Consider the following 25544-nt stretch of genomic DNA (forward strand, 5'->3'; position numbering starts at 1 on the left):
CAAGGAGGATGTCTGTGTGTCCTGCTTAATCATCCTGAGACCAGCATTATGCACTGAACTTTGCTTTCTATCTTCCAAATATCTGATTATATGATTACAGTAGTTCTAAATCCTTGTGTCAAAAAAGTATCAATTCAAAGATTATAATCGAAAATAGAATTCAAAGATTTGAATATTATTAATTTTTTTTGTATTTTAAATATTTTTCCAAACAGAATTACATTTACTCATACAAAAGTTAAATATTTAAGGTAGCATTTCATATGTAAAGGACAGAAAACTATTTTCAGACCTTATTTGTCTTTTTTTTTTTATATATATATATATAAACATTGCATCATGACAGGCGCCATAATGATTCTGAAATTTCCAACTTTAAATTAAATTATATTATATTACATTACATTATGTTTCATTATATTATATTATATTATATTATATTATATTATATTATATTATATTATATTATATTATATTATATTATATTATATTATATTATATTAGATCATAAATCTAAATCTCAATTAATTTAACAATTTACCTCGGTTATGATTAATGAACGATTATTTTATTTATATCTATAAATGAACCTAGTTAAGTCTTTAAATGTCACTTTAAGCTGTACAGAAATGTCTTGAAAAATATCTAGTCAATTATTATTTACTGTCATTATGCCAAAGACAAAATAAATCAGTTATTAGAAACGAGTTAATAAAACTATCATGTTTAGAAATGTGTTGTGAAAATCTTCTCTCCATTAAACAGAGATTGGTGAAAAAAAAAAATAAACGGGGGGCTAATAATTCAGGGGGCTAATAATTCTTACTTCAAAAAATACAAAACATTAACAATATTTTTAATGCTGTCTTTGACTTTTTGAAAAATGCTAATCAATGGCTATACAGGCACTTTAGGAAAAAAGTATTTAATCTACAGACTGCATATGTTGTATTTCATTGGCGCATCAAACCACTGTGTATTTTATAATTCTGACCATATAACAATGCTACAGTGTAATTAGCCAGCAGCATTAAAAATGTATCTCGAGTAGAAGAAACAGAATAGGGAACTCTCACATGTCCAGCAGCACTGCACGTGTAAAAGAGGTCTGTTTATTGCCAGATACACGTGTCAGAAGAAGAATCCATATGTTCATAATGATAATTACACCTTTCACTGAGCCACACTGCTTTCTAGTGTCAGAGCTGTTCTTCCCACTCACAGTCCACCGCCTGGAGGTAAAGACAGAGAGACTGGCATAAGACCAGCATAAGAGTTAGCAGAGGCCAGAGTCGAACTCTAAGGCTAATTAATGCAGGTATAGGCACTCGCTGCTCAACATGCTATTTGACCATCCAGTGTCAATAAGCTCTGAAAGAAGGGAGATGTCTGCTCTGGTTTCACTGGGGGTCAGGAGAGACAAGTGGAATAGTTAAACAGACACTACGCCTGTCAGCTCACAGTTTGCTCAGCCTGGCAGATGAGAATATGTGAAACTATTTTTTTTTTAGTCAAGATGGCTTTCATAGCTCAAACTTTTTACAGACTTCTCACAGCAGTGGGGGAGGAAGTCATCTGAACATTATTAACCTTGTATAATAAATCTAATACTGCAGAAACAGTACTGTATTGTTTATAATGCATTTACATCTGCAGCAATATTCAGTATATGCATGATACACATACACATAATAAGCTGTCACTAATTTCAAAATGGGCAGTGTGGTAGCACAGTGGGTAGCGCCTCACAGCAAGTAAGTCGCTGGTTCAAGCCTCGGCTGGATTAGTTGGCATTTCTGTGTGGAGTTTGCATGTTCTCCCAGTGTTCGCATGGGTTTCCTTCGGGTGCTCCGGTTGCCCCCACAGTCCAAAGATGAATGAATGAATGATTCCTGTATGGTCTATGGGTGTTTAGTAAGAACTATATTAGAAAAATAGTCAGAACTAAAGATTCAGACACTGAAGCTGTTGATTATGGGTGATAAATATAATTTTAGGTGCAGATGGGTGGCGTGCGCTATCGGTGAGTGAAGAGCGCAGCGGAGATGGGGTAGGGGTTATGATGTTTCATTCATTCATTCATTCATTCATTTATTCATTCATTCATTCAGAAAAGCTCTTAAAGCATGCGTCTGTGACTGAAATGTGACCTTTGGTGGACAGTAGCCGACTCCAAAATAAGATGCAGATTCAGAGTTCCACATGAGCTTATTAATTAGCAAATAATATAAATATTACGAACATGAACATTAGGTGAGCAGGTTACGTTGTAACCTTACTCTGTGTCCTTACAACATGCTACATGACAAGCAGTTGGCTGTTTGCATCAGACGAAACATGACAGAACCTTAAATACAGCCATTCAGAAGCACAGAATATGCACTCACTCACAAAATGGTTTAAAAACGAATTAATGCATATTAAACCTCTTTACTGTTATTAAATGTACATGTTGAGTCACTGATATGTATTGGTTTTGGGTCTAAAGTTCAATTTCAAACAGTTTATTTTAACTAAGGTGAACCATCTGCTGCTGCTTTCAGTATATAGCTATAAATGTCATCTGAAGTAGCATTCAAACTCACAATGTTAGCATTTAACTCTGAATAAAGCACATCAGGTGTATCTAAAGGGGATCATTTTCAGTTTTCTGTAGTTCAGCTGCAAAAAAAAAAAAAAAAGAAGCCGTTTCTAATATATATATTTTAGGTGTTGGTTAGAACAAAAACTCCTTTTAATATGGTAAATATTTCTTCTATCAAGTGCCGTTTCTTTTATTTAGAACAGGACGTAAATCAGCCTTTAGGCTCGATCGTCAGACTATCTGCTGTTGATCCTCAATCTGACAACCTGCGCTTGAATTTGTTTTGATCCTGGAATGCAATACTTAGTTCAACCACTGGGTGTCAAACTTATATACAGCACGTTATAAACAGTTTCAGTTATATACATTATTGCTAATTTGGAACTAGACTATATATCATTTTTTAAATTTACCGACCAAACGACACCTCTTAACCCAACTGTCATTGGGGAATGAGCAAATCATACTAAAATGTACAAATGAGATCATACAAATTCATAAAAGTTTGCCACTATATTAAGGTTACGAATTGAAGTGAAATAGGGTTGAAAAATTAAGCACTAACAATATTTAAGATGGCACTTCAAGAATTTAGCATCTGAACTTTTATACGCTATAAGCAATATTTTAATGCATAGCATGGATGCAATTAAAAGTGTACATATTTTTAACTTTCCCAACTTAGACTTAACGAGGACATAGAAGATGAATGGGTGCAAATCGCTCTCAGGCAAGCATTGATTGTAACTACTTTAAGATTAGCCAATAACAAATATTTTTAAGATATCTTCCAAAAAATTATATCTCACTTAAAGTTTTGTGGCCCTCTCACCTTAGAGTTAATCCCTAAAGAAAGTCAGTCCTGAAATATTGCTTCAGCAAGTGGTTATCAAATATACAATCAAAATCCAAGTGTGCTGTGGCTATACTAAAAAAAAAGATTGTAGAAGAGAAAAGTTGTTGACTCAGGATTTAGACACCGATACGAAATACACACAGTGCACTATAAAAGGTATGGGCCACCCAGAGCAGTTTAAGACAGCTGTTTAATCAAAATAATGGAAGTGAAAGATCCTTTCTTTTGTATCAAATATATAAAATGCAGACACATGGTTTAATCCATTGGACAGAAGCAGATCTGAATGTGAGCTTGTAGATTATTGTGGGAAACGAACAGGTTTATGCAGATAAACGTGACTGTGTGATGTTATGATGTCAAGAAGAAGTAATTATAAAAACAACATGCAAGAAGGAATTTTTCTAAATGTTTGCAAAGCTCAGTATGTTCATGACAAAAATATTATATTTTACAGCCAAAATAGCAGTCAAAATTATGTGACAGAAATTTGAGGCATTTTTTCTTTTATTATTTTAGAAAGGACTTTCAAAGTGAATAATTGCTGTTGATTTGGTTCTATATAACTTGGCCATGGTTTTAGATTAGCAATCTTTTCACATTTCACGTGACTTTTTTGGTCATTTTGACGAGTTCCTATAAAATACAAATTTTACAGAATAAGCATCATATTAACCACATTCAGTAAAGTACTGGCAAACTGAATCCTATTGCTTGAATCAAATCTTTTCTTTGTATTCTGTGCAGAGAGATACACAAGTTGGCTGAGGTGCCACACTGTTCTGTGCCCAGCAAACAAACAAACAGCTCATAGTCAACATTAATAAGACACTAAGGGATTTTCATGGTCAGTCTGTCATACAATGCACTGACACTAACAGATACTCAGCATGAACAGCTGGAGTGCACACAAACAGTTAGAATAGCAATAGAAAAGCCTCTGGTAACATGTTTTTTTTTTTCATTTACTTGGTGTTGGCAAAATTTTAAGGGTACATATTAGTACCTAAAGTGTATCTATTGATAGTTTTCAGCCATGTGACCTGTGCGAAGACCTGGTGGGCAAAACAATATAGGCCTTAATGACAGCTACAATGGGATTTCTATCAAAACGCAGCACAAAGCAGTCATACGTGCATCTGTTTTATATTTACAATTAGGATCACATATCAACAGAACAGAACCTATACTCACAAACTATAAATTGTTGTGATTCATATAGTGCATCCCAACCATTTTTCAGTCATTTAAAATTGTCATGTTCCTGCCAGAGCTCCAGTTCTTTTTATCTAACATTATCTTTTGGATATTCCTCAGCAATATAATCATTAGTGATGGTGTTATAGCATGTACTTGTCTGCTTTTATATTTGGTGTCTAATCTATTCGCTCACTTCTGCTATTTATACTTTGACTTTGCATTAAAATTTTTACTTTAATTCCACTTGACCTGCAAATTAGAATAGAAACTGTATTGACCTTATTCTTCAATGCGGAAATGCGCTTGTTTTTGTCATTGTTTTAGAACTTCCGATGCAGTTGCCTAAAGGAGATATAGGAATAATAAACTGTAGAAAACGATCAAACTGCTTGCTCTACAAACAAGTGTTTGCATGACTATACAGACAAAGCAGAATAATAAAATAGGAAAATATCAGTTTGCAACATCAAGCAGCAGAACGCTCTATTTTCAATGTCTAAAAGTAAATGGAAATGAATGAGACCGGAAGTCTTGAACCAAAGAGATTCAAATGGCTGTGCCCTCTCATACGTGGAGAATCAATAAAAAGCATACACACACACTGCCAGTTATAGGTACAATGGATTACTATGCATCAATGATTTTACCATTTGGCACAAAACAATAAATTTATTGTAATAACTTTATTTTTTTTGAAATCCATTTTAAGGTCAAAATTATTAGCCCCTTTAAGCTAATATATTTTTCTCTATAGTCTACAGAACAAACCCTCATTATACAATAACTTGCCTAATTACCCTAACCTGCCTAGTTAACCTAATTAACGTAGTTAAGCCTTTAATGTCACTTTAGGCTGTATAGAAGTGTCTTGAAAAACATCTAATAAAATATTATTTCCAGTCATCAAGGCAAAGATAAATCATTTACTAGAAATGACTTATTAAAACTACTATGTTTAGATATTTGATGAAATATTTAAAATTAAAATTTCTCTCCAATAAACAGTAATTGGAGGAAAAAGAAAAAGAGGGGCTGATAATTCATGGGAGCTAATAATTCTGACCTCAACTGTATTTATATCCACCTCCATGTTACAACATGTAGTGCATGTCTATGTAATAATTAGTCTACACAGAACATATTATCTTTATTTTATTTCAGTATTTTTTTGTTTTTTTTTATTTTTTGATTTTTTGATTGACCATATTAAACAAAATTTGTCTATATTATAATTGACTATATTAAACACATTTTAAATGTGTGTAATTTGATTACAATTACAAAAGTCAGAGGAATTGCGTTACTTGCGTTACAAATATTCATTTTAAAAAACAATATTCTGCCACATTTTCTGCCTAACGTCAGTTAATGAGCATTCGCTTTTAAACTGCTGGAGAACGTGAGCTGAAATAGTACTGAAATGGTTGCTGTTGAGAGGTGCTTCAAGTGGAAATACAGACATTACTTTGATTTCATTGAGCGTAAAAACAAAACTATTGCTGTAAAATGCAATCTATGTCAAGTATCTAAAGAACTTTCCACTGCTTTAAACTCAACCGCCAACTCATTCAAGCACTTAAACAGAAGTATTCTATGACAATTCATGTCACCAAGGAGGACACCGGTGCCCAAAAACACAGCAGCAGAGTGAGAGTACCTTCTGAAAATGTAAAGAGAAGCAGCTGCATATGGAGCAGTTCACATATCACATCTTACATGTATCTAGTTTTCTTCAAAATGTCTTCTTTTTTGTTCAAAAGAAAAAAAGGCAAACAAAACAGGCTTGGAACAAGTGAGGTAAATGAGGAGAGAATTTTAAGTTTTGGGTGATCTCTTTAAATTTGAATTGATTTTGAATTTGCCAAGCTGCTGTATTAAACCCATTGTAAGGTTTTTCAGTGAATATTAAATTATTTAAAATAAGCAGTTTCTCTTTATTTTTTATGTTTTAAAAGTTTTATATGTTTTAAAAGTTACCTCAAAGTAAAGTCATTAGTAATCTGATTACTTGTTATATGAAGTAATTGGTAATGTAATCAAATTACAATTTCCCAGTAGTAATGAATGAATATGAATGAATAAGAAATTTGTAATCGATTTCTTTTTTAAGTAACTTACCAAACACTAAGTATTAGTTATAAAAGTAAATAAGTTGCTAATACATTCACACTGCACTTGCACCTTACTTTTTGCTGCCTTCAGTGAACCATGAACAGCAAAATTTATAAATAAATAATTTTTTTAAATGCTTCAGCACTGAAACTCTTCTTAGACCTAAACTTCTGCTATGTGGCACAACTTCGCTTGTTAATATGCGTACCAAAATAAACATGCTCTGCTAAATCCTTACCTTTAAGGAGAACAACATGCATCAGACTGAACCAAGGTGTCCTCATTGGAACCAGCTTTAATTTCTCTCAAAGCTCGTATTTCAGTGTTGGGTCTGTCCAAACAGAAGGTGATGGTTTTCTGACCTCAGAAGGCACTGTGTCTGTCATCCACCTCAGGCCTTTGAGTCTAGATGCAGCAGATGGTGGAGAACTCAGAGTGCTGACACCTTAATGAGGGCAAATAGAGGGAAATATCAGTGAAAACAGAAAACCCTGGAAGGAGACAGTCTGTAACAATCAGAAAAGCGTAGTTGCTACAATGGTCCCTTGCTTGCAATTTGTGGGAGAAAAAAGAAAGGTTTCAAAGGGAAACATAAACATAACATAAACACAAAATATAGAAAAATGTTTCTTCATTTAACATTTTCTAGACAAGCAAAACAAATATTGTCTTCTCAGAAATAATTAATATTAACAAATAATAATAAAGAAATATGATTTTTCTTTGCTTGCCCATCTGACAGATTATTTGAGCTTAAAAACTCCCTTAATTTGGAGATAGTATTTCTAAAAGCAAGGCAATATTAGAAAATTCATTCATTTTAGAAATTTGGACTAAAGCATTGTGTAAAGAAAACCTGAGTTTCATTTTTACACTTTATTTGTGTTTATCATAGGCCTAATTCAATAGAGCCAAGTTCATTTTTGCAGTTATCACCTCTAAAGGCATTTATCAAACGGTTTATGTTAAGATTTTTTGTCCATAAAACACTAACAGTTAATTTCTCACACTACAACAGACGACGGTGGATACAAATACTGAAGAGACAAGCCACTTCTTCAGTCAGATATATTGGGTTTTATTCACTAACTTTTCATTGAATGCCCTTGCGACAAACTCGGAGGTGCTGGATGAGAGAAAAGTCGTTTTCCACTCACAACAATAATGTGTTCTCTTGCTTGAAGCCACTTCATTTGTTTGTCAGTAACGCCTGATAACTGCCGTGTGTGCGTCCTGTCGCAAAACGTAGCGAAAAGTACCGCAAAACGGGAGTTTGATTAGGTTAGGTGTTTCCATAGATATATATCACATAGGGACCCTGAGAATGCGTCAATAGCGCCGCCATATTTGTACAGTGCTCCCAGGACAAGTGTCATTCAACCGCACTAGTTAAGACAGTGTTACTACGTGAAGATGCTGGACTTTAGCGCTGTCTACGGGTGTAGTAACGAACAAACAAAGAAAACAAAGCACAAAGGCAGAACATTTCATATGTAAGATTTAGTTTTTTATGTTTTTGTATGTTATGAACTTTTGTGCTAATGTGATGATAATACAGTCACAGCATTCATCATGAGGTAAAGTAGCACCAACTCTCGCTAAACACTCGGCTTATGCTATTGTTGAATAAAATCAGCAAACAATGCAAAAGAAATATGACAACGAGATGCTGCGGTCAGTGCGGTGCCAGAAACTTGTATTACTGTCTGCTAGGGAAGGAGTCCTTCATAACGGAGATTCATTCACAAACGAATCACTCCCTTCATCAGTATGAGAAGTTAAAGCAGGAGAGGCGGTGTGTTTCAGGACATTCATTCATTCATTCATTTTCTTGTCGGCTTAGTCCCTTTATTAATCCGGGGTCGCCACAGCAGGATGAACCACCAACTTATCCAGCAAGTTTTTACACAGCGGATGCCCTTCCAGCCGCAACCCATCTCTGGGAAACATTCACACACACAATCACACACTCTCATACACTACTGACAATTTAGCCAACCCAACTCCGGAGTACCCGGAGGAAACCCACACGAAGGCAGGGAGAACATGCAAACTCCACACAGAAACGCCAACTGAGCCGAGGTTCGAACCAGCGACCCAGCGACCTTCTTGCTGTGAGGTGACAGCACTACCTACTGCGCCACTGCCTCGTTTCAGGACATGATTAGATCAAATTTAACAGGGAGGGTGGATGGTACAAATCCATACACACAAACACAAGCTTTTGGTCAGGAATGCCTGTGCAATCACTTATCCATCAAGATAGAAAAGTGATGTAAAATTGTAAGTTTAGTAATTAAAAAAAGATTTGCATACTAACCTCAGAGAAAACTCCCGATCATAGATATATGTGTATATGTGTGATTCTCTGGCTCTGGATGGCCACAGTCCTCCACTGCAGCTTGGTCCCGCATTAATTTTAAAGGAACCCTATACCCTGTACTAAAAGGCCGGCTCTATTGACGTATTCCTTCTAATAGACAACAACAGGCTGGGCGACATCTAATGTATATATTTATGAGGTGTTTTCATGTTGTTGCCTTGAAATTAAGGGCCCTATCATACACCCAGCGCAAAGCGCAACGCAATTGCTATTTGCTACTTTCAGCTCGGCGCAAGGGTCATTTTGAGGCATTGCGTCACACTGTTTAAATAGCAAATGCATTTGCGCTCATATGTGTGCCCATAGGCATTCTGGTCTAAAAAAGCAGGCGTGTTTTGGCGCATTGCTGTTTTGAGAAACTGTAAATAGTCTGTTCTTTAAACCAGAACAAAGTCCGTCTATTGTCTGGCGCAAAGTGCGCCTGGCTTACACACTACACACAAGATGAAGAGCAATACGCAAATATCTTTACATATGAAAAAGATTTAATATATTAAGGATATATATAATAAGGATATATATAGGATATAAATATAAATAATTAAAATGTTACAAAACAAATTAATTTCTAGCCTACATAAATTTAAAAACCACTGCCCTTAACAAGCAAATTTAATTATTTATAGGCTAATTGATGTCTGTGCGGTAAGGTTTCCCTATCCACAAGAGCAAAAGCGAAAGTGAACTTACTTTACGTCATGTAAATAGCAAATGCGCTTATGACGCAGCTGGCTCTTAAAGGAAATTGGAGATGAGACTCTGATTGGTTTATTCTCAAAACACACCTTTAACTCATTAAGAAAATAAACTCAACCCTTTTAGACCATGCGCAACGGCGCAAAGTGGATTTTCCCATCCTTATATTAGAAAATATGGATTATGACTTGCCCTGAATGCGTTTGCGCCCTGTGCTTGCCGTTTTGCGCATGGACTGTCAAAATAGAGCCCTATAAGTTCTTGTCTGCATTCTGAATGATTTTGAGATATTGAGCTTCAAAGTTTTCGCATTTCATATAGAAAACAGTATGTAACAGTTCTCTTTCATAAATGAACACGACAGAGACCCTAAATGTACTCTAAATGTAAATTATCAAAGTTCTATTAAATAAAGATGAAACAAACAGGGCAAATGCTGATAGAAGCTTGTAATTCTAAAAAGTAATTTTTCACTTGGAATTATAAGGTTTTGTCTGACAGATCATTAATTGAAGCATTACATTTCTAGAAATACAATCAGTCTGCATATTATTTAATTAAAGAAATAAAAATTAGTTTTGTAACAATATGTGATGTTTAAGAAAATTAATTTGTTGTTTTCTATAACATTTATTTTATGTTTTAATATGGATTTTTTTTCTTGTACAAATTAAGCATACAATGCTGCATATGCTGAATGTTTTGTCCTTTGCAGATGTTAATTTTATGTAACTAATATGGTCATATTTATTGAATTATATGTTTATATGAAATATTAAATTAAATTTATTGAATTATTTGCCCTGTGAATTAAATTAAGTATTTCCACTTTAAGGCTTGATATCAAATTTAAAAAGACTTTAAAAGAAAGCAATGTGCAAATGAGTTGTTTAACAAAGTTTAATGAACACTGAAAAATGTTTGAATGACTATATACACAAATATAAATATTTCACATTTAATATGGTACATTTTTAAAGTTCTTTTCTATTCATTTATTTCTTTTTTTTCACTCTTTAGTGTGTTTTTTTCAACAATGTAAAATGTAACATTTATCTCAATGTCAAAAAATGCTTCTAAATCACATTTCCACATCTTTTCATTTTCAGGTTTCTTCTCAATTTTGTGTGGTGCAGTATGTAGTCGACTGATTTTTTTGTTGTATGTGTGTAAATGAAAGTGTATGGGTGTTTCCCATTAATAGGTTGAAGCTAGAAGGGCAACCGCTGTAATTAACATATGCTGGATAAATTGGCTGTTCATTCCGCTGTGTTCACTCCTGATTGATAAAGGGACTAAACCAAAAAGAAAATGAGTGAATGATTGAGTTTGTGTTTCTTTCTGGTCTTTCCCACTGTCAGTGGACCAGTCCGAAAAAATGACAAAGCTGATACTGACTGGCCTTCGTGCGTGCAACTAAAATGCTGATTGCCTCACAGAAAGAACCTTATAGAGTCAAGCTAAAGTTCATTTGTTTGTTTGTTTATTTTTTAAATAAAAAGCCTCAAAATGTTAACAACTTCTAAAAAAATCTCAAAATGTACATAAGCTGTCATTTAATTGGAAGATGTCAATAACTCAATTTTGACAAAATTAGAGAACGATGTCTGCACTGCACTTCAATAATGCAACTTAAATAGGAAAACTCCACATTCGATTTCTGTTTAGTTGGATTATGACTTTAGTAAAATAAGGTAATCAAAAATCAGTGTTTACATTTTAGACTCTTAATCAGACCATTGTAATAATTGTTTTCAAATTGTATTGGTGTTCATGTAAACGTACTGATAAACAGACATTAACATGATTTTACATTAGGGGAAATGTTTGTTACAATATTTGTGAGTAAACTCAAAGCGTGAGGGAATATATGAAGAGTTTAGATGCAAAAAACTAAATGACATTTGATATTTTCTACTAAAATTAGCATTTTCTCAGACTTTACATTTTCATTTCAGATGGCATTTAGAGGTTTTTGCATCTGAACTCTTCATATTTTTTTTATATTAAGTCATTTTCAGCTCTGTAATCCACCAGTTCTACAAACACTCAGAAATATGTTCATTTCTTGCCTTGTTTTTTTTCCACAGCATTTGTCTTCAAGCTATTTTATTAATTTTTTTTTTTTTTTTTGAGTAATAATCCAAAATCCCCTTTTGGCCACTTTCATATATTTTTCTAAAAGCTGCTTTCAATCTTCCATGTGTTTATGATCCCCGATAGGAATACACTAAAAATGAGATTTTGTTTGACTCAGTGTTTGACCACAGTGTCTTCAATAATGATATTAAAACAAATTTGAACTTTTTCAATCATTTATTTTAATCCCTTGATAACAAGAAATATCAAATTATTCAAGTGCAAAACCATTTTATTTGTAATTTGGAAAACTTACTTAAAAAATGAGCCCTATTTCTTCAGCCGATCACAATCAAGCATTCAATAATCAAGAGCAACTTCAAGTAGCACATGTTGTTTTGTATAAGCTAAAGAAAATCAAACAACAGTATTAAAACAACACTGTAAAACAAATTGTACAGTCCTGATGTTATTATTTTATAATAATGCTTAACCCCGCCTGAGACAAAAAGGCCTTGAACACGAATCCCACAGCTCACAGTTTCCTTACACCACATGGGCTGTGGACAAACTCCAAACACACAAACAACCCAACCAGAAAACCTGGACTTTTATCAGCAGCTCTGCAGGCATGTCTTTTTCACTGGTAAAGCAAATGTTTTACTATAATTGTGGTAGAGCTGGCCTGTGGATATGTAGGACCCTAGGCGAGATCATGAAAATGTGTCCTGCTGGTTGATAACTGTATAAAAGAGTATATAGCATAACAGATTTGGTGTTAACAAACAATAATTAATGAATGTGTACAAAAGAGAACAAAAGTCCTCTGTGAAAACATGTTTAGTCCAAGAAAACAAAAGTATGTAATTAAATGAGGTATAGAAAGGGAATATAATAAGTAGGAACTTTATACAGAGACCACTTAAAGAGCTGATCTTTGCAGAAAGGTTAGCTTGCAGATTAATTGCCTGTATTTTAAACTCTGTGGGACTTCTTTGCATCTCTGAGAAGAAACTTTAAAGTGTTTGCTTTTTCTTCATATTATTCTAGAGAAAAGTCTTTGGGTTGACTGTTTCTTCCATGCGAAGTGTCATTAAAGTACCATTAAAAGTAGAAACAGTAAAGTCTAAAATAACCACAAAGCAAGCGTTTCCGTTTTTTATGCGTTCTTGTTGCAGAATATGAACACTGAGCATTTTTGTGCAGGTGTAGAATGAATAAATTATGCAGATTACGGTGCTGCTATTATTGCTTCACATTGCTGCTTTTATTTGTGCTGTTGTTAGACTTGACACTTTTAGTGATTTGTCAAGTGTTGATATTCAACTAATGTGCTCTCAGGTTGTCACCAATATCGTGAGTTATTTGTGACATGCTTGTCTAAGCCATTCTGTTGTGTTTGATATCCTATCAATAATTCATATTATGAACGATGAGTCACAGCAAAGCCATAGCAGTTCTATTCTGATCAACGTAAAGAAATGCATTTGCTTCACTAAACAACAGCGTTAAATATCGTTACTACTCTAATGGTCAATAGAAAATGTGTACTTAAAATTTAATAAAGGTGGACATGAAGAGTTCAGATGCAAAAATCTTTAAGTGCCGCCTGAAATTTTCTCTGCCTCCCCTTTATGTTCAGTTATTTCACTTTAAAGGCAATGAAAAGGACCTATTCATTGCCATAAAAGTAAAATTACTGAACCTACACACGTGGAAGCCTGAGATAAATGCTTTTAGAAGACAATTTCAGACAGCACTTAGAGACTATGTATATGTATATGTATATATATATATATATATATATATATATATATATATATATATATATATATATATATATATATATATATATATATATATACATAGTAAAGTGAAAAAAGGGTATGACAATAAAGTCATGACAACAAATGTTTCTTTTATGTTACTTTTAAATTCCACAAGATTAAAAATGCATTCAATCTGACTGCTTTCAGACTAAAACGCTCATTCAAACAACTATTAAAAATGCAAAAATACATTTTTTAAAGTACTCCCTATTTCCTCAAGCTTGATTCTAAACTAGTATGAAACACTTTTTCTGTTGTTCACAAAATACGGTTTGAAAAATGTTGGAAGCCGAAAGCTATTCTGACATCCACATTAAGAAAGTAAAATATTGATATCTACTAGGCATGAGATGATAACCATTTTTTTTAATTAGATAAGATTCAACTTTATTGTCATTACACATGTACACGTACAATGCAATGAAATGCAGTTGAGGTCCAACCAGCAGTGCAATAGTAGCAAGTGCAGGATACAGGTATAAGCTATAAAGTGCAATTATAAAACTATGGTGATATTACAGATAGATGTACTATGAACATTATATACAGGTTGTATTAGCTATGAACAGAGATTTACAATAAATGAATATATGTACAGGTTGCTATTAATAATTAGAAGTGTGCAGATAGATAAACATAATACAGATGTATATGTACAATGTGTGATTACATCATTACCAATGTCCATGTGCAGTGGGTATGTACGTTTCAAATAAATGAATCATTGCAATGAATATGTGCAAATTTTAAATGCGCAAATGTTAAACAGTGCAGTGATTGTGAGGAGTATCAGTTAGAGGAGAGTGGGAGACAGCTTTGGGGAAAAAGCTGGTGGTTTTTGTCGGGGGAAGTCTGAAGCGCCTGCCAGAATGCAGGAGAGAAAACAGTCTGTGAGCGGGGTGAGAGGAATCCTTAAGAATACTGCGTGCTCAGCGCAGAAAGTGTTTCTTCTGGATGTCCTCTATGGCTGGCTGTGTGGTCCCTGTGATGCTTTGGGTAGTTGGTGGAATGCCCAGTTGGTGGAATAAAACTCCCTAACTGCATCAAAATGGCAGAGTTACTTGCTGTCTTCCAGAAACGACTAAAAACACAACTAATTAATCTCCACTTTCCTTCCAAATCTGCAATTCCCTCTCTGGCTATACCACTAACTCTACTCAAAAAAAAAAAGAAAAAAAAACTTACATTACTAATGCTTTGCTTCTTAGGGCCTACTCACACTATGCTATCCGTACCGTGCCCAGGCCCGTTTCCCGGATCGTTTGAGAAGTGTGAGTGCACTGAATCGGGCCCAGGTACGGTTCACTAGGCCGGCCCTGGCCCAGTTGGAAGAGGTGTGCCTGAGCGCGGTTCACTTGGGCTTTGGCACGGTACGCTTGTGTGTGAGTGCAAAACGCGCCAAAGCCCGAAACTGAAAGCGATACGTAACATTTAAGGGACTGTTTCATATGGATTTATTAATCATTCTTACTGTTCAGTGAACGCAAACTGCTGTAGTTTATTAAAGACGAGAACTCCTCACTGCACGACAGCTGCACGGCTTCAGCAGACCTCCTCATTCCTGCAGCACGAAAGCTTTATGACTGTTTATGAGCGCCAAAAGTGGCGGATCTGTTCGGCGAAACATCTGACTGCGTGTCACCGCATCCCTAAGAATTGTTTGGCAAAATATTTGACTGCATATCAAACGACTGAAACGATATAACTAGAAAAATCTCCACTGTGCTGCTGAGTGAGAGAGTGCTTCTCACTGAACAGCGCAGCAGCGATGACGTAAGCATGTCGAGGCCTGTTTGTGGTGTGAGTGCGGGCTGTCGGGGGAGACGAGAGGAGGGACAAGCGTGCTTTGTCCCGGTTCGAGGCAACTGTACCTACACTGTTAGACATTTCTGTAAATTACACAGTTATTTACTGTATTTCACCCAGTGTAATACTGCAAATTCCTTTTACGGTAAATAACTGTATTTACCGTTGCATTATGGGAATTTAGTGTGACGTCGAACAACATATACAGCGATGTACTGTATTTGTAAAAATTTGTGTATTATACTGTATTTTCCACAACTGCTTCAACGCCACCTTGCGGCGATTCGACTACTCTGCACCACATTTTGCCTGAGGACCCTGGAGCAATTCTGGAGGACAATTTATTAGTGTGCCTGAAGAACATACTGGATTTAACAAACTTTACTCTGGTAAGCTGAGGCAGTGTTTCATTTTACAGAATGTTTTGTGGACGAGAATAGAACAAAGTAAAGTATAAAGTTGGCTATTATTATTTTCTCTGGCTTGGCGTTATTTCGCCCATTTGAGAAATATATCATCTATTAAGATGTTACCTTTATTTAATTTATTACATTAACACTACTATTACTTTAAATAAGACTGTTTATGACTATTAGCCATTGTTCTCGTCATATCTTTTTATTTATTTACATAGGAACCGGTGTTGCAGCGGGTTTTGGTTTAGGAGGGAACCAGAGGTATGTAGACAGTTTTGGAGGACACTTAGCATGAGACAACGGTCCGGCAGAGAGTGTTTTCCCCCAGAAGAATATGAATGAAAGACCAACAAATAATCCAGGTAAAAGCGCGTCTGTCTGTGCTGACAACACTCGACATTGATTTGAGCACCTCTATTAGCATTTGTTTGCTCGGCAACATTGGCTGAAGCGATCTTAAAATGGTAATGTTAACTGTTAGCTAAACTGAGCTAAGTTTATAATGAATTGGACTCAAACTCATGTTAACGTGCAACGTTTAACTTATATTGATTTATACTATATACATTAGATGTTGTGAACTTATTTTTCTCTGGTTTAGAGTAACTCATAACGTTAGCTTGGGAAAATAACATCGCGACGTAGCCTATAAGAACGTTAACGTAAATCTATACAATATGCATAGAGGTAAAGTTGGTTTTATATTCGCACATTCGTTCATTTAGAAGACTCTATACTGTTTACCATGTTACTTTGAATATTCGATCAGAATTAGCATGCCAGTATGACTTGAAATCAACATTAACACTGTTTATTTGACCGTGAGCATGTTGTACTTTGATAGTCATTAGCTGCTAAAATGATTTCGCTATTTAGAGTTTGCAAATAATACTTTTATGAAATTAAATTATTAAGGGGGAAGTCTGAATCTGCTAATATAAAACCAATTTTACCTCTATGCATTATGCTAATAACCACCTTTTTGCTATTTATTGTTTGCTAATTATTTTTTTTTATCACAACTCTTGACATTTGGTTTAACATAATTGTTACCATTATATTTTTTTCTGTTTAGATATGGCACTGGCACAGCAGCAGGTTTTGTCTGAAGAAACAAACAGCATTTCGGAGGAACATCTTGATCAGCACAGCCTTATGCTTAACAAATAAGCAAGACCAGTAAGCAACCAAGGTAAACAAATAAAAAAAAAAGTTGTGTGGAGGTTGTGGATTGTAGCATGGTATTCTTATCTGTATTTTTGGCTTTATTATGGTCTCAATATAGAATACTGGGAGCCTGCCTGTGCAAACTGGACCTCATACAACAGTAAGTACTGTACATCTATTTGTTTCTCAATATAGTAACGTTACTTTTAATACAAAATGTGTCATGTTTAGTTGCTAGCTAAATAAAAAAATCGTTTTCCCTTTTTTATTAAACCAGTTAGTAGGGTTTTTTTTCATCTTTGTTTATAATATTTTTGAGCAGTTTGAGGTCTGTCATGGGTCAGACATTTCAAAATACAATAATTAGTATTGGGATACATCCATTTGTCTATGTATTAAATGTCTTTTTCCCCATTTCATGTTGCCTAATTATTTTGTAATAAATAAAATAATACATTTTTTTGTATAAATAATTCCAGAGGATGAAACAAAATGCACAGCAACAACCAGAGTGAGCCAGAAGATAGCAGGAGAAGTAGTGAAGAGAATGACAACCATGAACAACAGTGAGTTATCCTTCTTTCACCAGCTAACTGAGAACTTGGATTAGGTGAGACACTCTCAATAATTGTATCAGTATTCAGTCTGTTTTAGTTTATTAGGAATACATAAAACAAATAGTCTAATCTGTCCTGCAGTGAATCAACCCATCACAAATGCTACAATGTTTTTGTAAAACCTTGTTAGGGAAAAAAATAAACAGGACATTCTGGTTAGTTATCTTTTAAACATGGTAGTGAGCAGGTTATGAGCAGGAGCCAGTTGCTCAGTACCAGCTGAAAACTACCCCAACCTAGCTGCCATGCTTCAAAATAACTAACCAGTATATGATTTTTTTTTTTAAACAAGCTTCTTCTATGCTTATGTTAGTCTGTTTGTCCTTATCCAGAGTTCTTCATAATCCTGGACTGGGCCAAATCCTGACAAGATGCTGTGGTGGTCATGGAGGAGTGAATCCTAAAAGACACACGTGATCAATGAGTTTCCGCATTGATCCAATGGGCCAGCCTGACCACCCGCTGGTGAACTTTCAAGCCTCTGGTGCCTAGACTGCGGCCTTGCACAAGTTTGGCTAGAGGAGAACTGGTCGTGCCCAACTGAGCCTGGTATCTCTCAAGGGATTTTATTCTACACTTTCGTCAGTTGGTGAAGTTTCTTCCATGCCACTGTCGCCACTGGATCACTTGGCTACGATTGGTGGATCGGTGGATTTGCTCTTCAGTGTTTGGACTTTCAGCAGTAACATTTACTGCTTCAATTCTGAAAACTGGACTGAAGCAGCTTCAATTTATAAGAACTTCTATGTTAAGCTGCTTTGACATCATTGATCTACATTGTAAAAGTGCAATAGAAATAAAGATGAATTGCATTTGAACATGTGAATTCAGACCTTGTTGAGCATTTGACACCAGAACTAGTAATATTTTAAAGTTGGGTTGTTTCTGAGTCGGCTAATAGTTACAAATATTTATTTTTCCAACAATATGCAATTCAGAAGTTTAAATTTTTATTGTACATGTATGTTCTAGTGCTTTGTGTGATTTATTTATTTTTAATGTGTTGATTTTATTGCTTAATGTAATTTTCACACATTTTCCTTAAATGCTTTAAGCATTATTAATGTTTTAAAGAATGGAATATTTTGTAATTGTGTCTGGTTTAATGTCAGTAGTACTTAGTACAATTGTTTTTTTTTTCTCAACAATATGCAGGTCAGACACTTAAATTAGTTTTGTACATGTATGTTAATGTGCTTTGTCATTTTCAATGTTTTTTTTCTTAAAATAAAATATTTTGAATGATTGAAATGTAATGTTTTTACACATTTTTAAGCTTGTTTTAAGCATCTCCAATGTTTTAAATAAAGAGTGTTTATTTTGTTAATATTTTGTAATTGTGTCTTTTTTAGGTCTATAGTATTAAAATAATATTAATAAAATTATATTATAAAATATTTAGGACAAAATTAAAAGGTTTACAGTAGCTAACTGTTAACTTAGGTTTTTACAGTAGTTAACCATTTTCAGACACTACGGTAACATGCTGTAAACGGATTTACAGTTGTATACTGTAAATCTAAAATACAGTAACTTACTGGCAACAGTGTTGCCAGTAAGTTACTGTAAAAACCCTTTGAAATGTCTAACAGTGTAGTATGAGTACGGCCTTAGACTTTACACACCTGAAACTTGCCTACAGCACTTATTCATTGTTGCTCTTATAAGTGTGTAAATTGCTTCCTTGTCCTCATTTGTTAGTCGCTTTGGATAAAAGCGTCTGCTAAATGACTAAATGTAAATGTAAAAAATGTAGTTTTCACCACCCGCTGCAGTGCCTTACGCTCAGCAACAGAGCAGCTTCCATACCAGAATGTGACGCAGTTGGTCAGGATGCTTTCTATTGTGCAGTGGTAGAAGCTTACCAAGATGGCTGATGACAGCTGGTTCTTCTTAAGTTGCCTTGAGAAAAATAGGCGCTGGTGAGCATTCTTGACCAGGCTGGAGGTGTTAGTGGTCCAGGAAAGGTCCTTTGAGATGTGGCTCCCCAGGAATTTGAAGGATGATACAGGTTCGACGGCTATCCCATTGATGAGGATGGGATCATGTGAGCCTGTTCATCCCTTCCTGAAGACATTCGTCCCTTCCCTTACTTTTATGAAAACAGTAAATTCAGCAAAAAAAATATCCAAAGATGGTGTTTTAAATTGTAAATAAATTGAGACAGAAATGGAGACAGCAGAATTCAATAATTTATTTGAATTTTTTAGCCTGAAATATTTACTGCTCCGAAATAGTATAAATGTTTCTCAATATAAAATACATTGTGTTCAAAGAGGAACAAAATTGTATATATATTTTTTACTCAGACATTTACATCAGCCAATGTCTAAAATCAACAGCTACCGTTTTCCTTTATTCTTATTGTCAATATTGTCTTAGAAGTTTAACAAAGAGAGAAACTAAAACAAGTATTGAACAACTAGAGGGAGAGTAAATGATGCCAGAATGCTCATTTTGATGTGAAATGACACTGCATAGAATTTAGCATCATTATTTCACTAACTGTATTTGTGCAATGCATTTTCCCTCTACGGCTCCATCACAACAAACAGAACAACAGAATGCATTATAAACCTGGTAAAAAAATGTTGCAACATTGAGAGGCCAGATCTTCAAAGAGAATGAGACGCAACATTGATTTCTGCTATTATTTGATGTGTGTAAAAATCTTATTTGGTTTCTTCAGAGAGACAGAATGGAGGGATGAGAATAAAAAAATAAAGGACAGATCATTTAATATCCCAAAAAAATCAGTGTAAATTTTATCTACCGTAGTTACACAAGGCTCATCTCATTTTCCAATGCAGAACTGATACATTTTTTGACGTTTCAGTCAAAGTCTTTTTGACAGACTAGAAAGATGAGAGTATAACAAATACTCAAGTGGATGCAAATATCAGTTGATTTCAAAAGCAGGCATGATTCATATTTAGCACTTTTTTCTTTCTTTTTAGATAAATATTAAATGATCGTATCACATTTGCAGCCCCTGTCACAAAAAGTCACAGCTTCAATTCCAAATGCAGCAGCACAGACATCAAATCCCCCAGGAGCCCTTCAATATTCTTGTCAAATTTTTCACCTGACACTGACTATAAGCTGACACTGACTTGACAGAAAATCAGTTAAAGATAAGTTATACAAGTGCTCTTCATTACAAAATATTAGGAGCTGGAATTTGACAGACTGACAAAGCCATTTATTTTGAAAAACTTTAAAAGGGGTCAGACGGAAGAAATCGAGAACTTCGCTACAGTCAAGACAGCCTTCTTGGGGTGAAAAAAAAAACACAGTAATTGGCGACAGGACGGCCGCTGTAGATTTCAGAGCCAAACTCATTGAACTCACAGCATGAGCAGTAATGGAAGTATACACATTTTTCCAGTATTCCCGGCTGCTGTCCCTCCTCAGAAATGATGAAGAGAAGTGGTGTTGAGGGGGCGTGCATGTCAACAGCATCCAAAACACACTGGCAAGAAATGCAGAATTGGAGCTGACAATTATGGCCTTTAATCCTGAACAACAGATTCGGACCTCCCACCTCGTCCCGCACAGAGTGACAGATGGTGTGAGATATTGCAGTCATTAAAGCTCGGAAACTCTGGCAAAGTGATCCTCCAGACTTCATTGATCCACAACACGTTCAGCCTCGACACCTTAAACCTGACCCCACCGATCTAAAAATAGAGAGCGAGCGGTGATGGAGAACAGAGAAGAGCGACTTGAGCTCCTCGTGAAGGCATCGATTTAGCATTATCTCTCGCTGTTCAGATTTCGAGCTGGAAATGCATTATATTCAGACTTGATGGCTGGTGGATTAGGATGCCAGTGGAAGGTTTCCGGATTTAAAACCTTCGATGATGTTATTGCTTTGTCTTGTGCTCTGACTCATAATAATGGAGTGAAGTCACTTATCTTGAGTGGCTCCTTTGCAGATTTGGCAATGGCAGCCTGTGACTGGACGCTTGAGCCAATATGGAGATTTAAATAAAGGAGCCCGTGGAGGACTCAAACCACTCATTCACTTTGGCCTGGAGATAATTGGACACAATCCGTGACAGGTTTTCTCAAAGCTCAAAACTGATCGCACCACAAACTGAAGGAGAAAATGATGTTTTGTATTTTGCGCATACTCCACACTCTCGCACTAGTTCTGATAACAGGACTAAAGGGGATCAGTTCATTTTATATTATGCAGTGATAGAAGTTCACATTAGTGAGTTCGGATTTTCCATTTTTTAGCACATCTAGTCAGATAAAAATGTTGGTAATACTTGAAAGGAGTGTCCAAAAGACACCTTGTCATGACAACTTTATAATCTTTATGTAATTATAGTGTAATTTGCTCAGTTATGTACACAGCAAATTCATCAGAGTTAAATTCTCGGTGTTGAAGCATTTCAGAGTAAAGTGTTGACGTTAAAGAGTTAAATTTTGATAAATGAATATAATAAGAGTTAAAATTGATTTTATTCAGTGCGAAATCAAGGAGTTATCTTTTCAACACTTGGTGGTGTTATTTCCAACATCCGGGAATTCATGCAGCCCCAGTCACTGAAGAATTTTCCAGACGCCATTTTCCATCTGAGGTTTAGAACAGCAACTGGTGAGTCAAACTACCTAAATGTTGGTATTTTACTGACTTTCTTTAAGGAAATACAGTTGTAAACATATTGTTAAGTTAATAATTTTAGAATGGAGTGACAATTTTAAACTTCTGCGGTTCATTCATGGTCGTTTGTGTAAGTTATCTAGCTTAACTGCATTACTATTCACTTCTTTTCAAGAATGTTTTTATATATGCTCACGCATACATAGTGCATAAAAACATCAAATGTACATGTTCAACACATTTCTGTCACGCTTAATGCTATTTTGTGCGTTGTTACCCATCTGTAAAATAAAATCGACACTTCTCCTTTAATTCGAAGCAAACTAGCGAGGGAATCCCCGGAGCAGCCTAGCCTACTCTGCCCGGATGCTAACGGCAACACAGGACAGTTTCCATGAGCTCTGGAGTTTCTAAAACATATCTGGTGAGTAAATGAACATGCTTACTTGTAAAAGGCTTCCTGACTGAAACATATGATTGTTTGTTATTCGTGTACGTTAATTTGGTTATTTTAAACACCGCGGCCCTTTTAAACTGGTTCATTCGTGGCCGTCCATATAACGTTACGTTAGTCCATAGACTCGTGTGATAACGTAACAGTTACGCTTAAATTATATTAAGTGTTGACAACCATTAAAGTCGGAATGTTAACATTAATGTCTTTAAATGACCGCGTTTGCACTTTCTCAGACATTTGACGTTACAGAAGTCTCCCGGAAGTTGCGGGACTAACGTTAACGTTATCCCGCAAATGCACAGAGACTCCCAGATGCCCAAGTAGATGCCCGCAAATGAATGATAATCTCCTGGAAATCGCGCGTCTCCCGCCCGGTCATTAAACACTTTGCACACCCCTCTCCACCGCATCCCTCCCAGCTCTTCAGGTACATCGCGCGCAAGTCACCCCCACCGCTCTTCAGGTACATCGCGCGCAAGTCACCCCCACCGCTCTTCAGGTACTCATCTCTCCCGCTACCTCCCGCAAATCAACTCTGTATCCCCCGAAAATGACTTTTCCCAACTCGGGATGTCTGACGTTAGTAAGTTAGGCTATTTCTGTAGTCAAGAACATCTTAGTTAAGCTTTTTCTCCCACATGATATTGTGCTTAAAACTATAGGCTAAACTTAGCATGTACTGTACACAACATTTCCGTTTTATTAAAGGCAATTTAGTGCGTTGTAAACAGCCACCTGTCTGTAAAATTAATCAACTGATTCATATTTGAGCAGCCTAATGATGATACAGGTTTGATTTGTAGATTTATTATCAATAATCAACATCTGAATCAAAAGATATCTGAAAAAGTGTGAGGCATACTTTGTGATGTTTATCTCTTTTATCTGAAGGTTATGCATATGTGTTTGATACTAATGTGTTGTTGTTTTTTAACAGCCACAGTTCTCTATACAATAACACAATACCCTGTGACGGTGGCTGATTAGAGACGGATGGTGTATTTCCAGAGTTGGTGAAATGACCAAGCACACCTTCTTGGTCATATGTGGTGATAATAATGAAGGTATGTTTGATAAAGTTCTGTATTTGTTTCACAATAAGCTGAGAGGGTATTAGAGCATTAGAGAATAATGAATGACATGAAGGTGATAAGTTTTGTATTGTGGGTGAACTGTTACTTAAATAATGTTTTGCTCTGCTTTGCACTTTTCCTCTTCTGCTTATCCTAATATTTTAGATTATATTTGGACCTGAAACATCTGCTAGACTCCAGTAAAGGTGGCGTCAATACTGGACCTGAAAGGGCCTAACAAGTTGAATCTGGTAAAGAAACATGCACGCGCGCACACACGCACGCACGCACACGCTTACAGAAAACTGTTGTTTATGAAGTTTATGAATATTTTTTACACTGTGGCTAATATTTTGGGGAAGTCAGCATCACTAAATGATATAAAAGATTTTAAGCTCCTCTAAATTTTGCTCCAAGTGTTGTGTTAAATTCAGGATTCTGGACAGACAGCTGCCTGTTTTTCCAGTTCTAGTCATAGTGGTTAACCTAATTGTTTTTGGAGATCCAACAGTGATGTATGTGTTTTTTCTACTTTTCCATATCCTGTCACCTCAACCAGCTGGGAGAGTCAAATTGTGGATCATCATGAAGATTTTCAAAAGGTGAGTTTAGATTTCTTGAATATTTAATTTACTTTAAATGTTCTTTTAAATAAATCATAGAATTTGATTGCAATTTGTTTTCAAACATTTTTCTTAGTCATGCTGGAGTCTTGAAGAGTTCTTAGATGAGCATCACCCTATATCCGTGCATCAGGAACCACCAGACGAGCGATCAGCAGCTACTACATCGTCATGGATAAAAAGGTCATCCTGTGGCTGGGAAGCACTTCATTCACAGGACATGCTTGATGAGATTTCCTAGCTCCAATTTGTTTTCACACAAGTTTACAGCATTTGTACCTTTATTTAAACTGCTGTGTTTGATATGGAGGACCAAGGAAACACCAGAAGTGAAAGATTTGCACGCCAAGTTGTTTAAAATGTAATTTCAGAAGAAAACTATGCGTTCAGAAGAAAACTATGAGTGACGCTATTTTGAACTTTCAAATGGCTCTGATGAAACATCAAGTTTGGACCAAAGGACTGAAACAGCCTTTTTGAGCACTGGTCATACATATTTTGTTGATACTGTCTGTACTAATAAAACATTTAAAGCATATTTGACATTTTTGCATTTTAAAAACTGAATGAATTGTTGAAGTGGTGAATGTTTTCAAATAAAATGTTTTTTATTTTGTAATTTACAGTCTATTTGACCTTTTTACCATATTTACACTCAAGAGAGTTGAATAAAATAACAATATATTACACCAGGCGGTGTTAAATATAGTTACATATTTTAACTCTGCCCAGAGTTAAAATTAACCCTTACTTCGGTGTCAATGTGCCAACCCTTTTGAAAGTGTTAATTTAACTCTGCTTTGAGTGGACCCCATGGGACACTTTCAAAGGGTTGAAATTAACACCCATAGAGTTGTTTTGGGTCCCCATATTTTGCTGTGTAATTATGCAAAGATGATTCTTTGGTTTGTCTTTATGGCATTATTATTAAATAAGTATTATTACCAATATTACCAAGACAAGATTACTTGTCATAAATCTGTCATAAACATGATTGTCATGAGGCCACTATAATTGTGTCATTGATATAA

General features: G+C 35.3%; 4 long non-coding RNA genes across 10 annotated transcripts in view; 3 read left to right on the plus strand and 1 right to left on the minus strand.

Moving 5' to 3' along the window:
* LOC141375110 (uncharacterized) overlaps positions 1-7980 on the minus strand; it is a 161949-nt gene extending 153969 nt beyond the window's left edge. For 5 of the 6 annotated variants that reach the window (XR_015496112.1, XR_015496110.1, XR_015496114.1 and 2 more), the window contains exons 1-2: positions 7843-7980; positions 6991-7197 (exon numbers count right to left, since the gene is read on the minus strand). This is a non-coding gene — a long non-coding RNA (uncharacterized LOC141375110). The remainder of the gene's footprint in view (positions 1-6990; positions 7198-7842) is intronic. The other variant, XR_015496111.1, reaches the window with a different exon arrangement.
* The window catches only part of LOC147843159 (uncharacterized), a 541229-nt gene that overhangs the window by 261559 nt on the left and 254126 nt on the right, over positions 1-25544 (plus strand). The gene's annotated exons all lie outside the window — the stretch shown is intronic.
* On the plus strand, positions 16229-19072 carry LOC147843162 (uncharacterized). 2 transcript variants are annotated; one of them, XR_015944695.1, is made up of 5 exons: positions 16229-16323; positions 17037-17153; positions 17247-17288; positions 17608-17738; positions 18078-19072. It is a non-coding gene; the product is annotated as an uncharacterized LOC147843162 (long non-coding RNA). The 2 variants fall into 2 exon arrangements; XR_015495028.1 differs by having other exon boundaries at positions 17608-17694.
* Positions 22103-25132, plus strand: LOC147843163 (uncharacterized). Its single transcript, XR_015496108.1, has 6 exons — positions 22103-22354; positions 22680-22784; positions 23755-23881; positions 24056-24141; positions 24450-24492; positions 24590-25132. It is a non-coding gene; the product is annotated as an uncharacterized LOC147843163 (long non-coding RNA).

The sequence above is a fragment of the Danio rerio genome, chromosome 7 (assembly GCF_052040795.2).
Source record: "Danio rerio strain M-AB ecotype USA chromosome 7, GRCz13ab, whole genome shotgun sequence".
Lineage (NCBI taxonomy): Eukaryota > Metazoa > Chordata > Actinopteri > Cypriniformes > Danionidae > Danio > Danio rerio.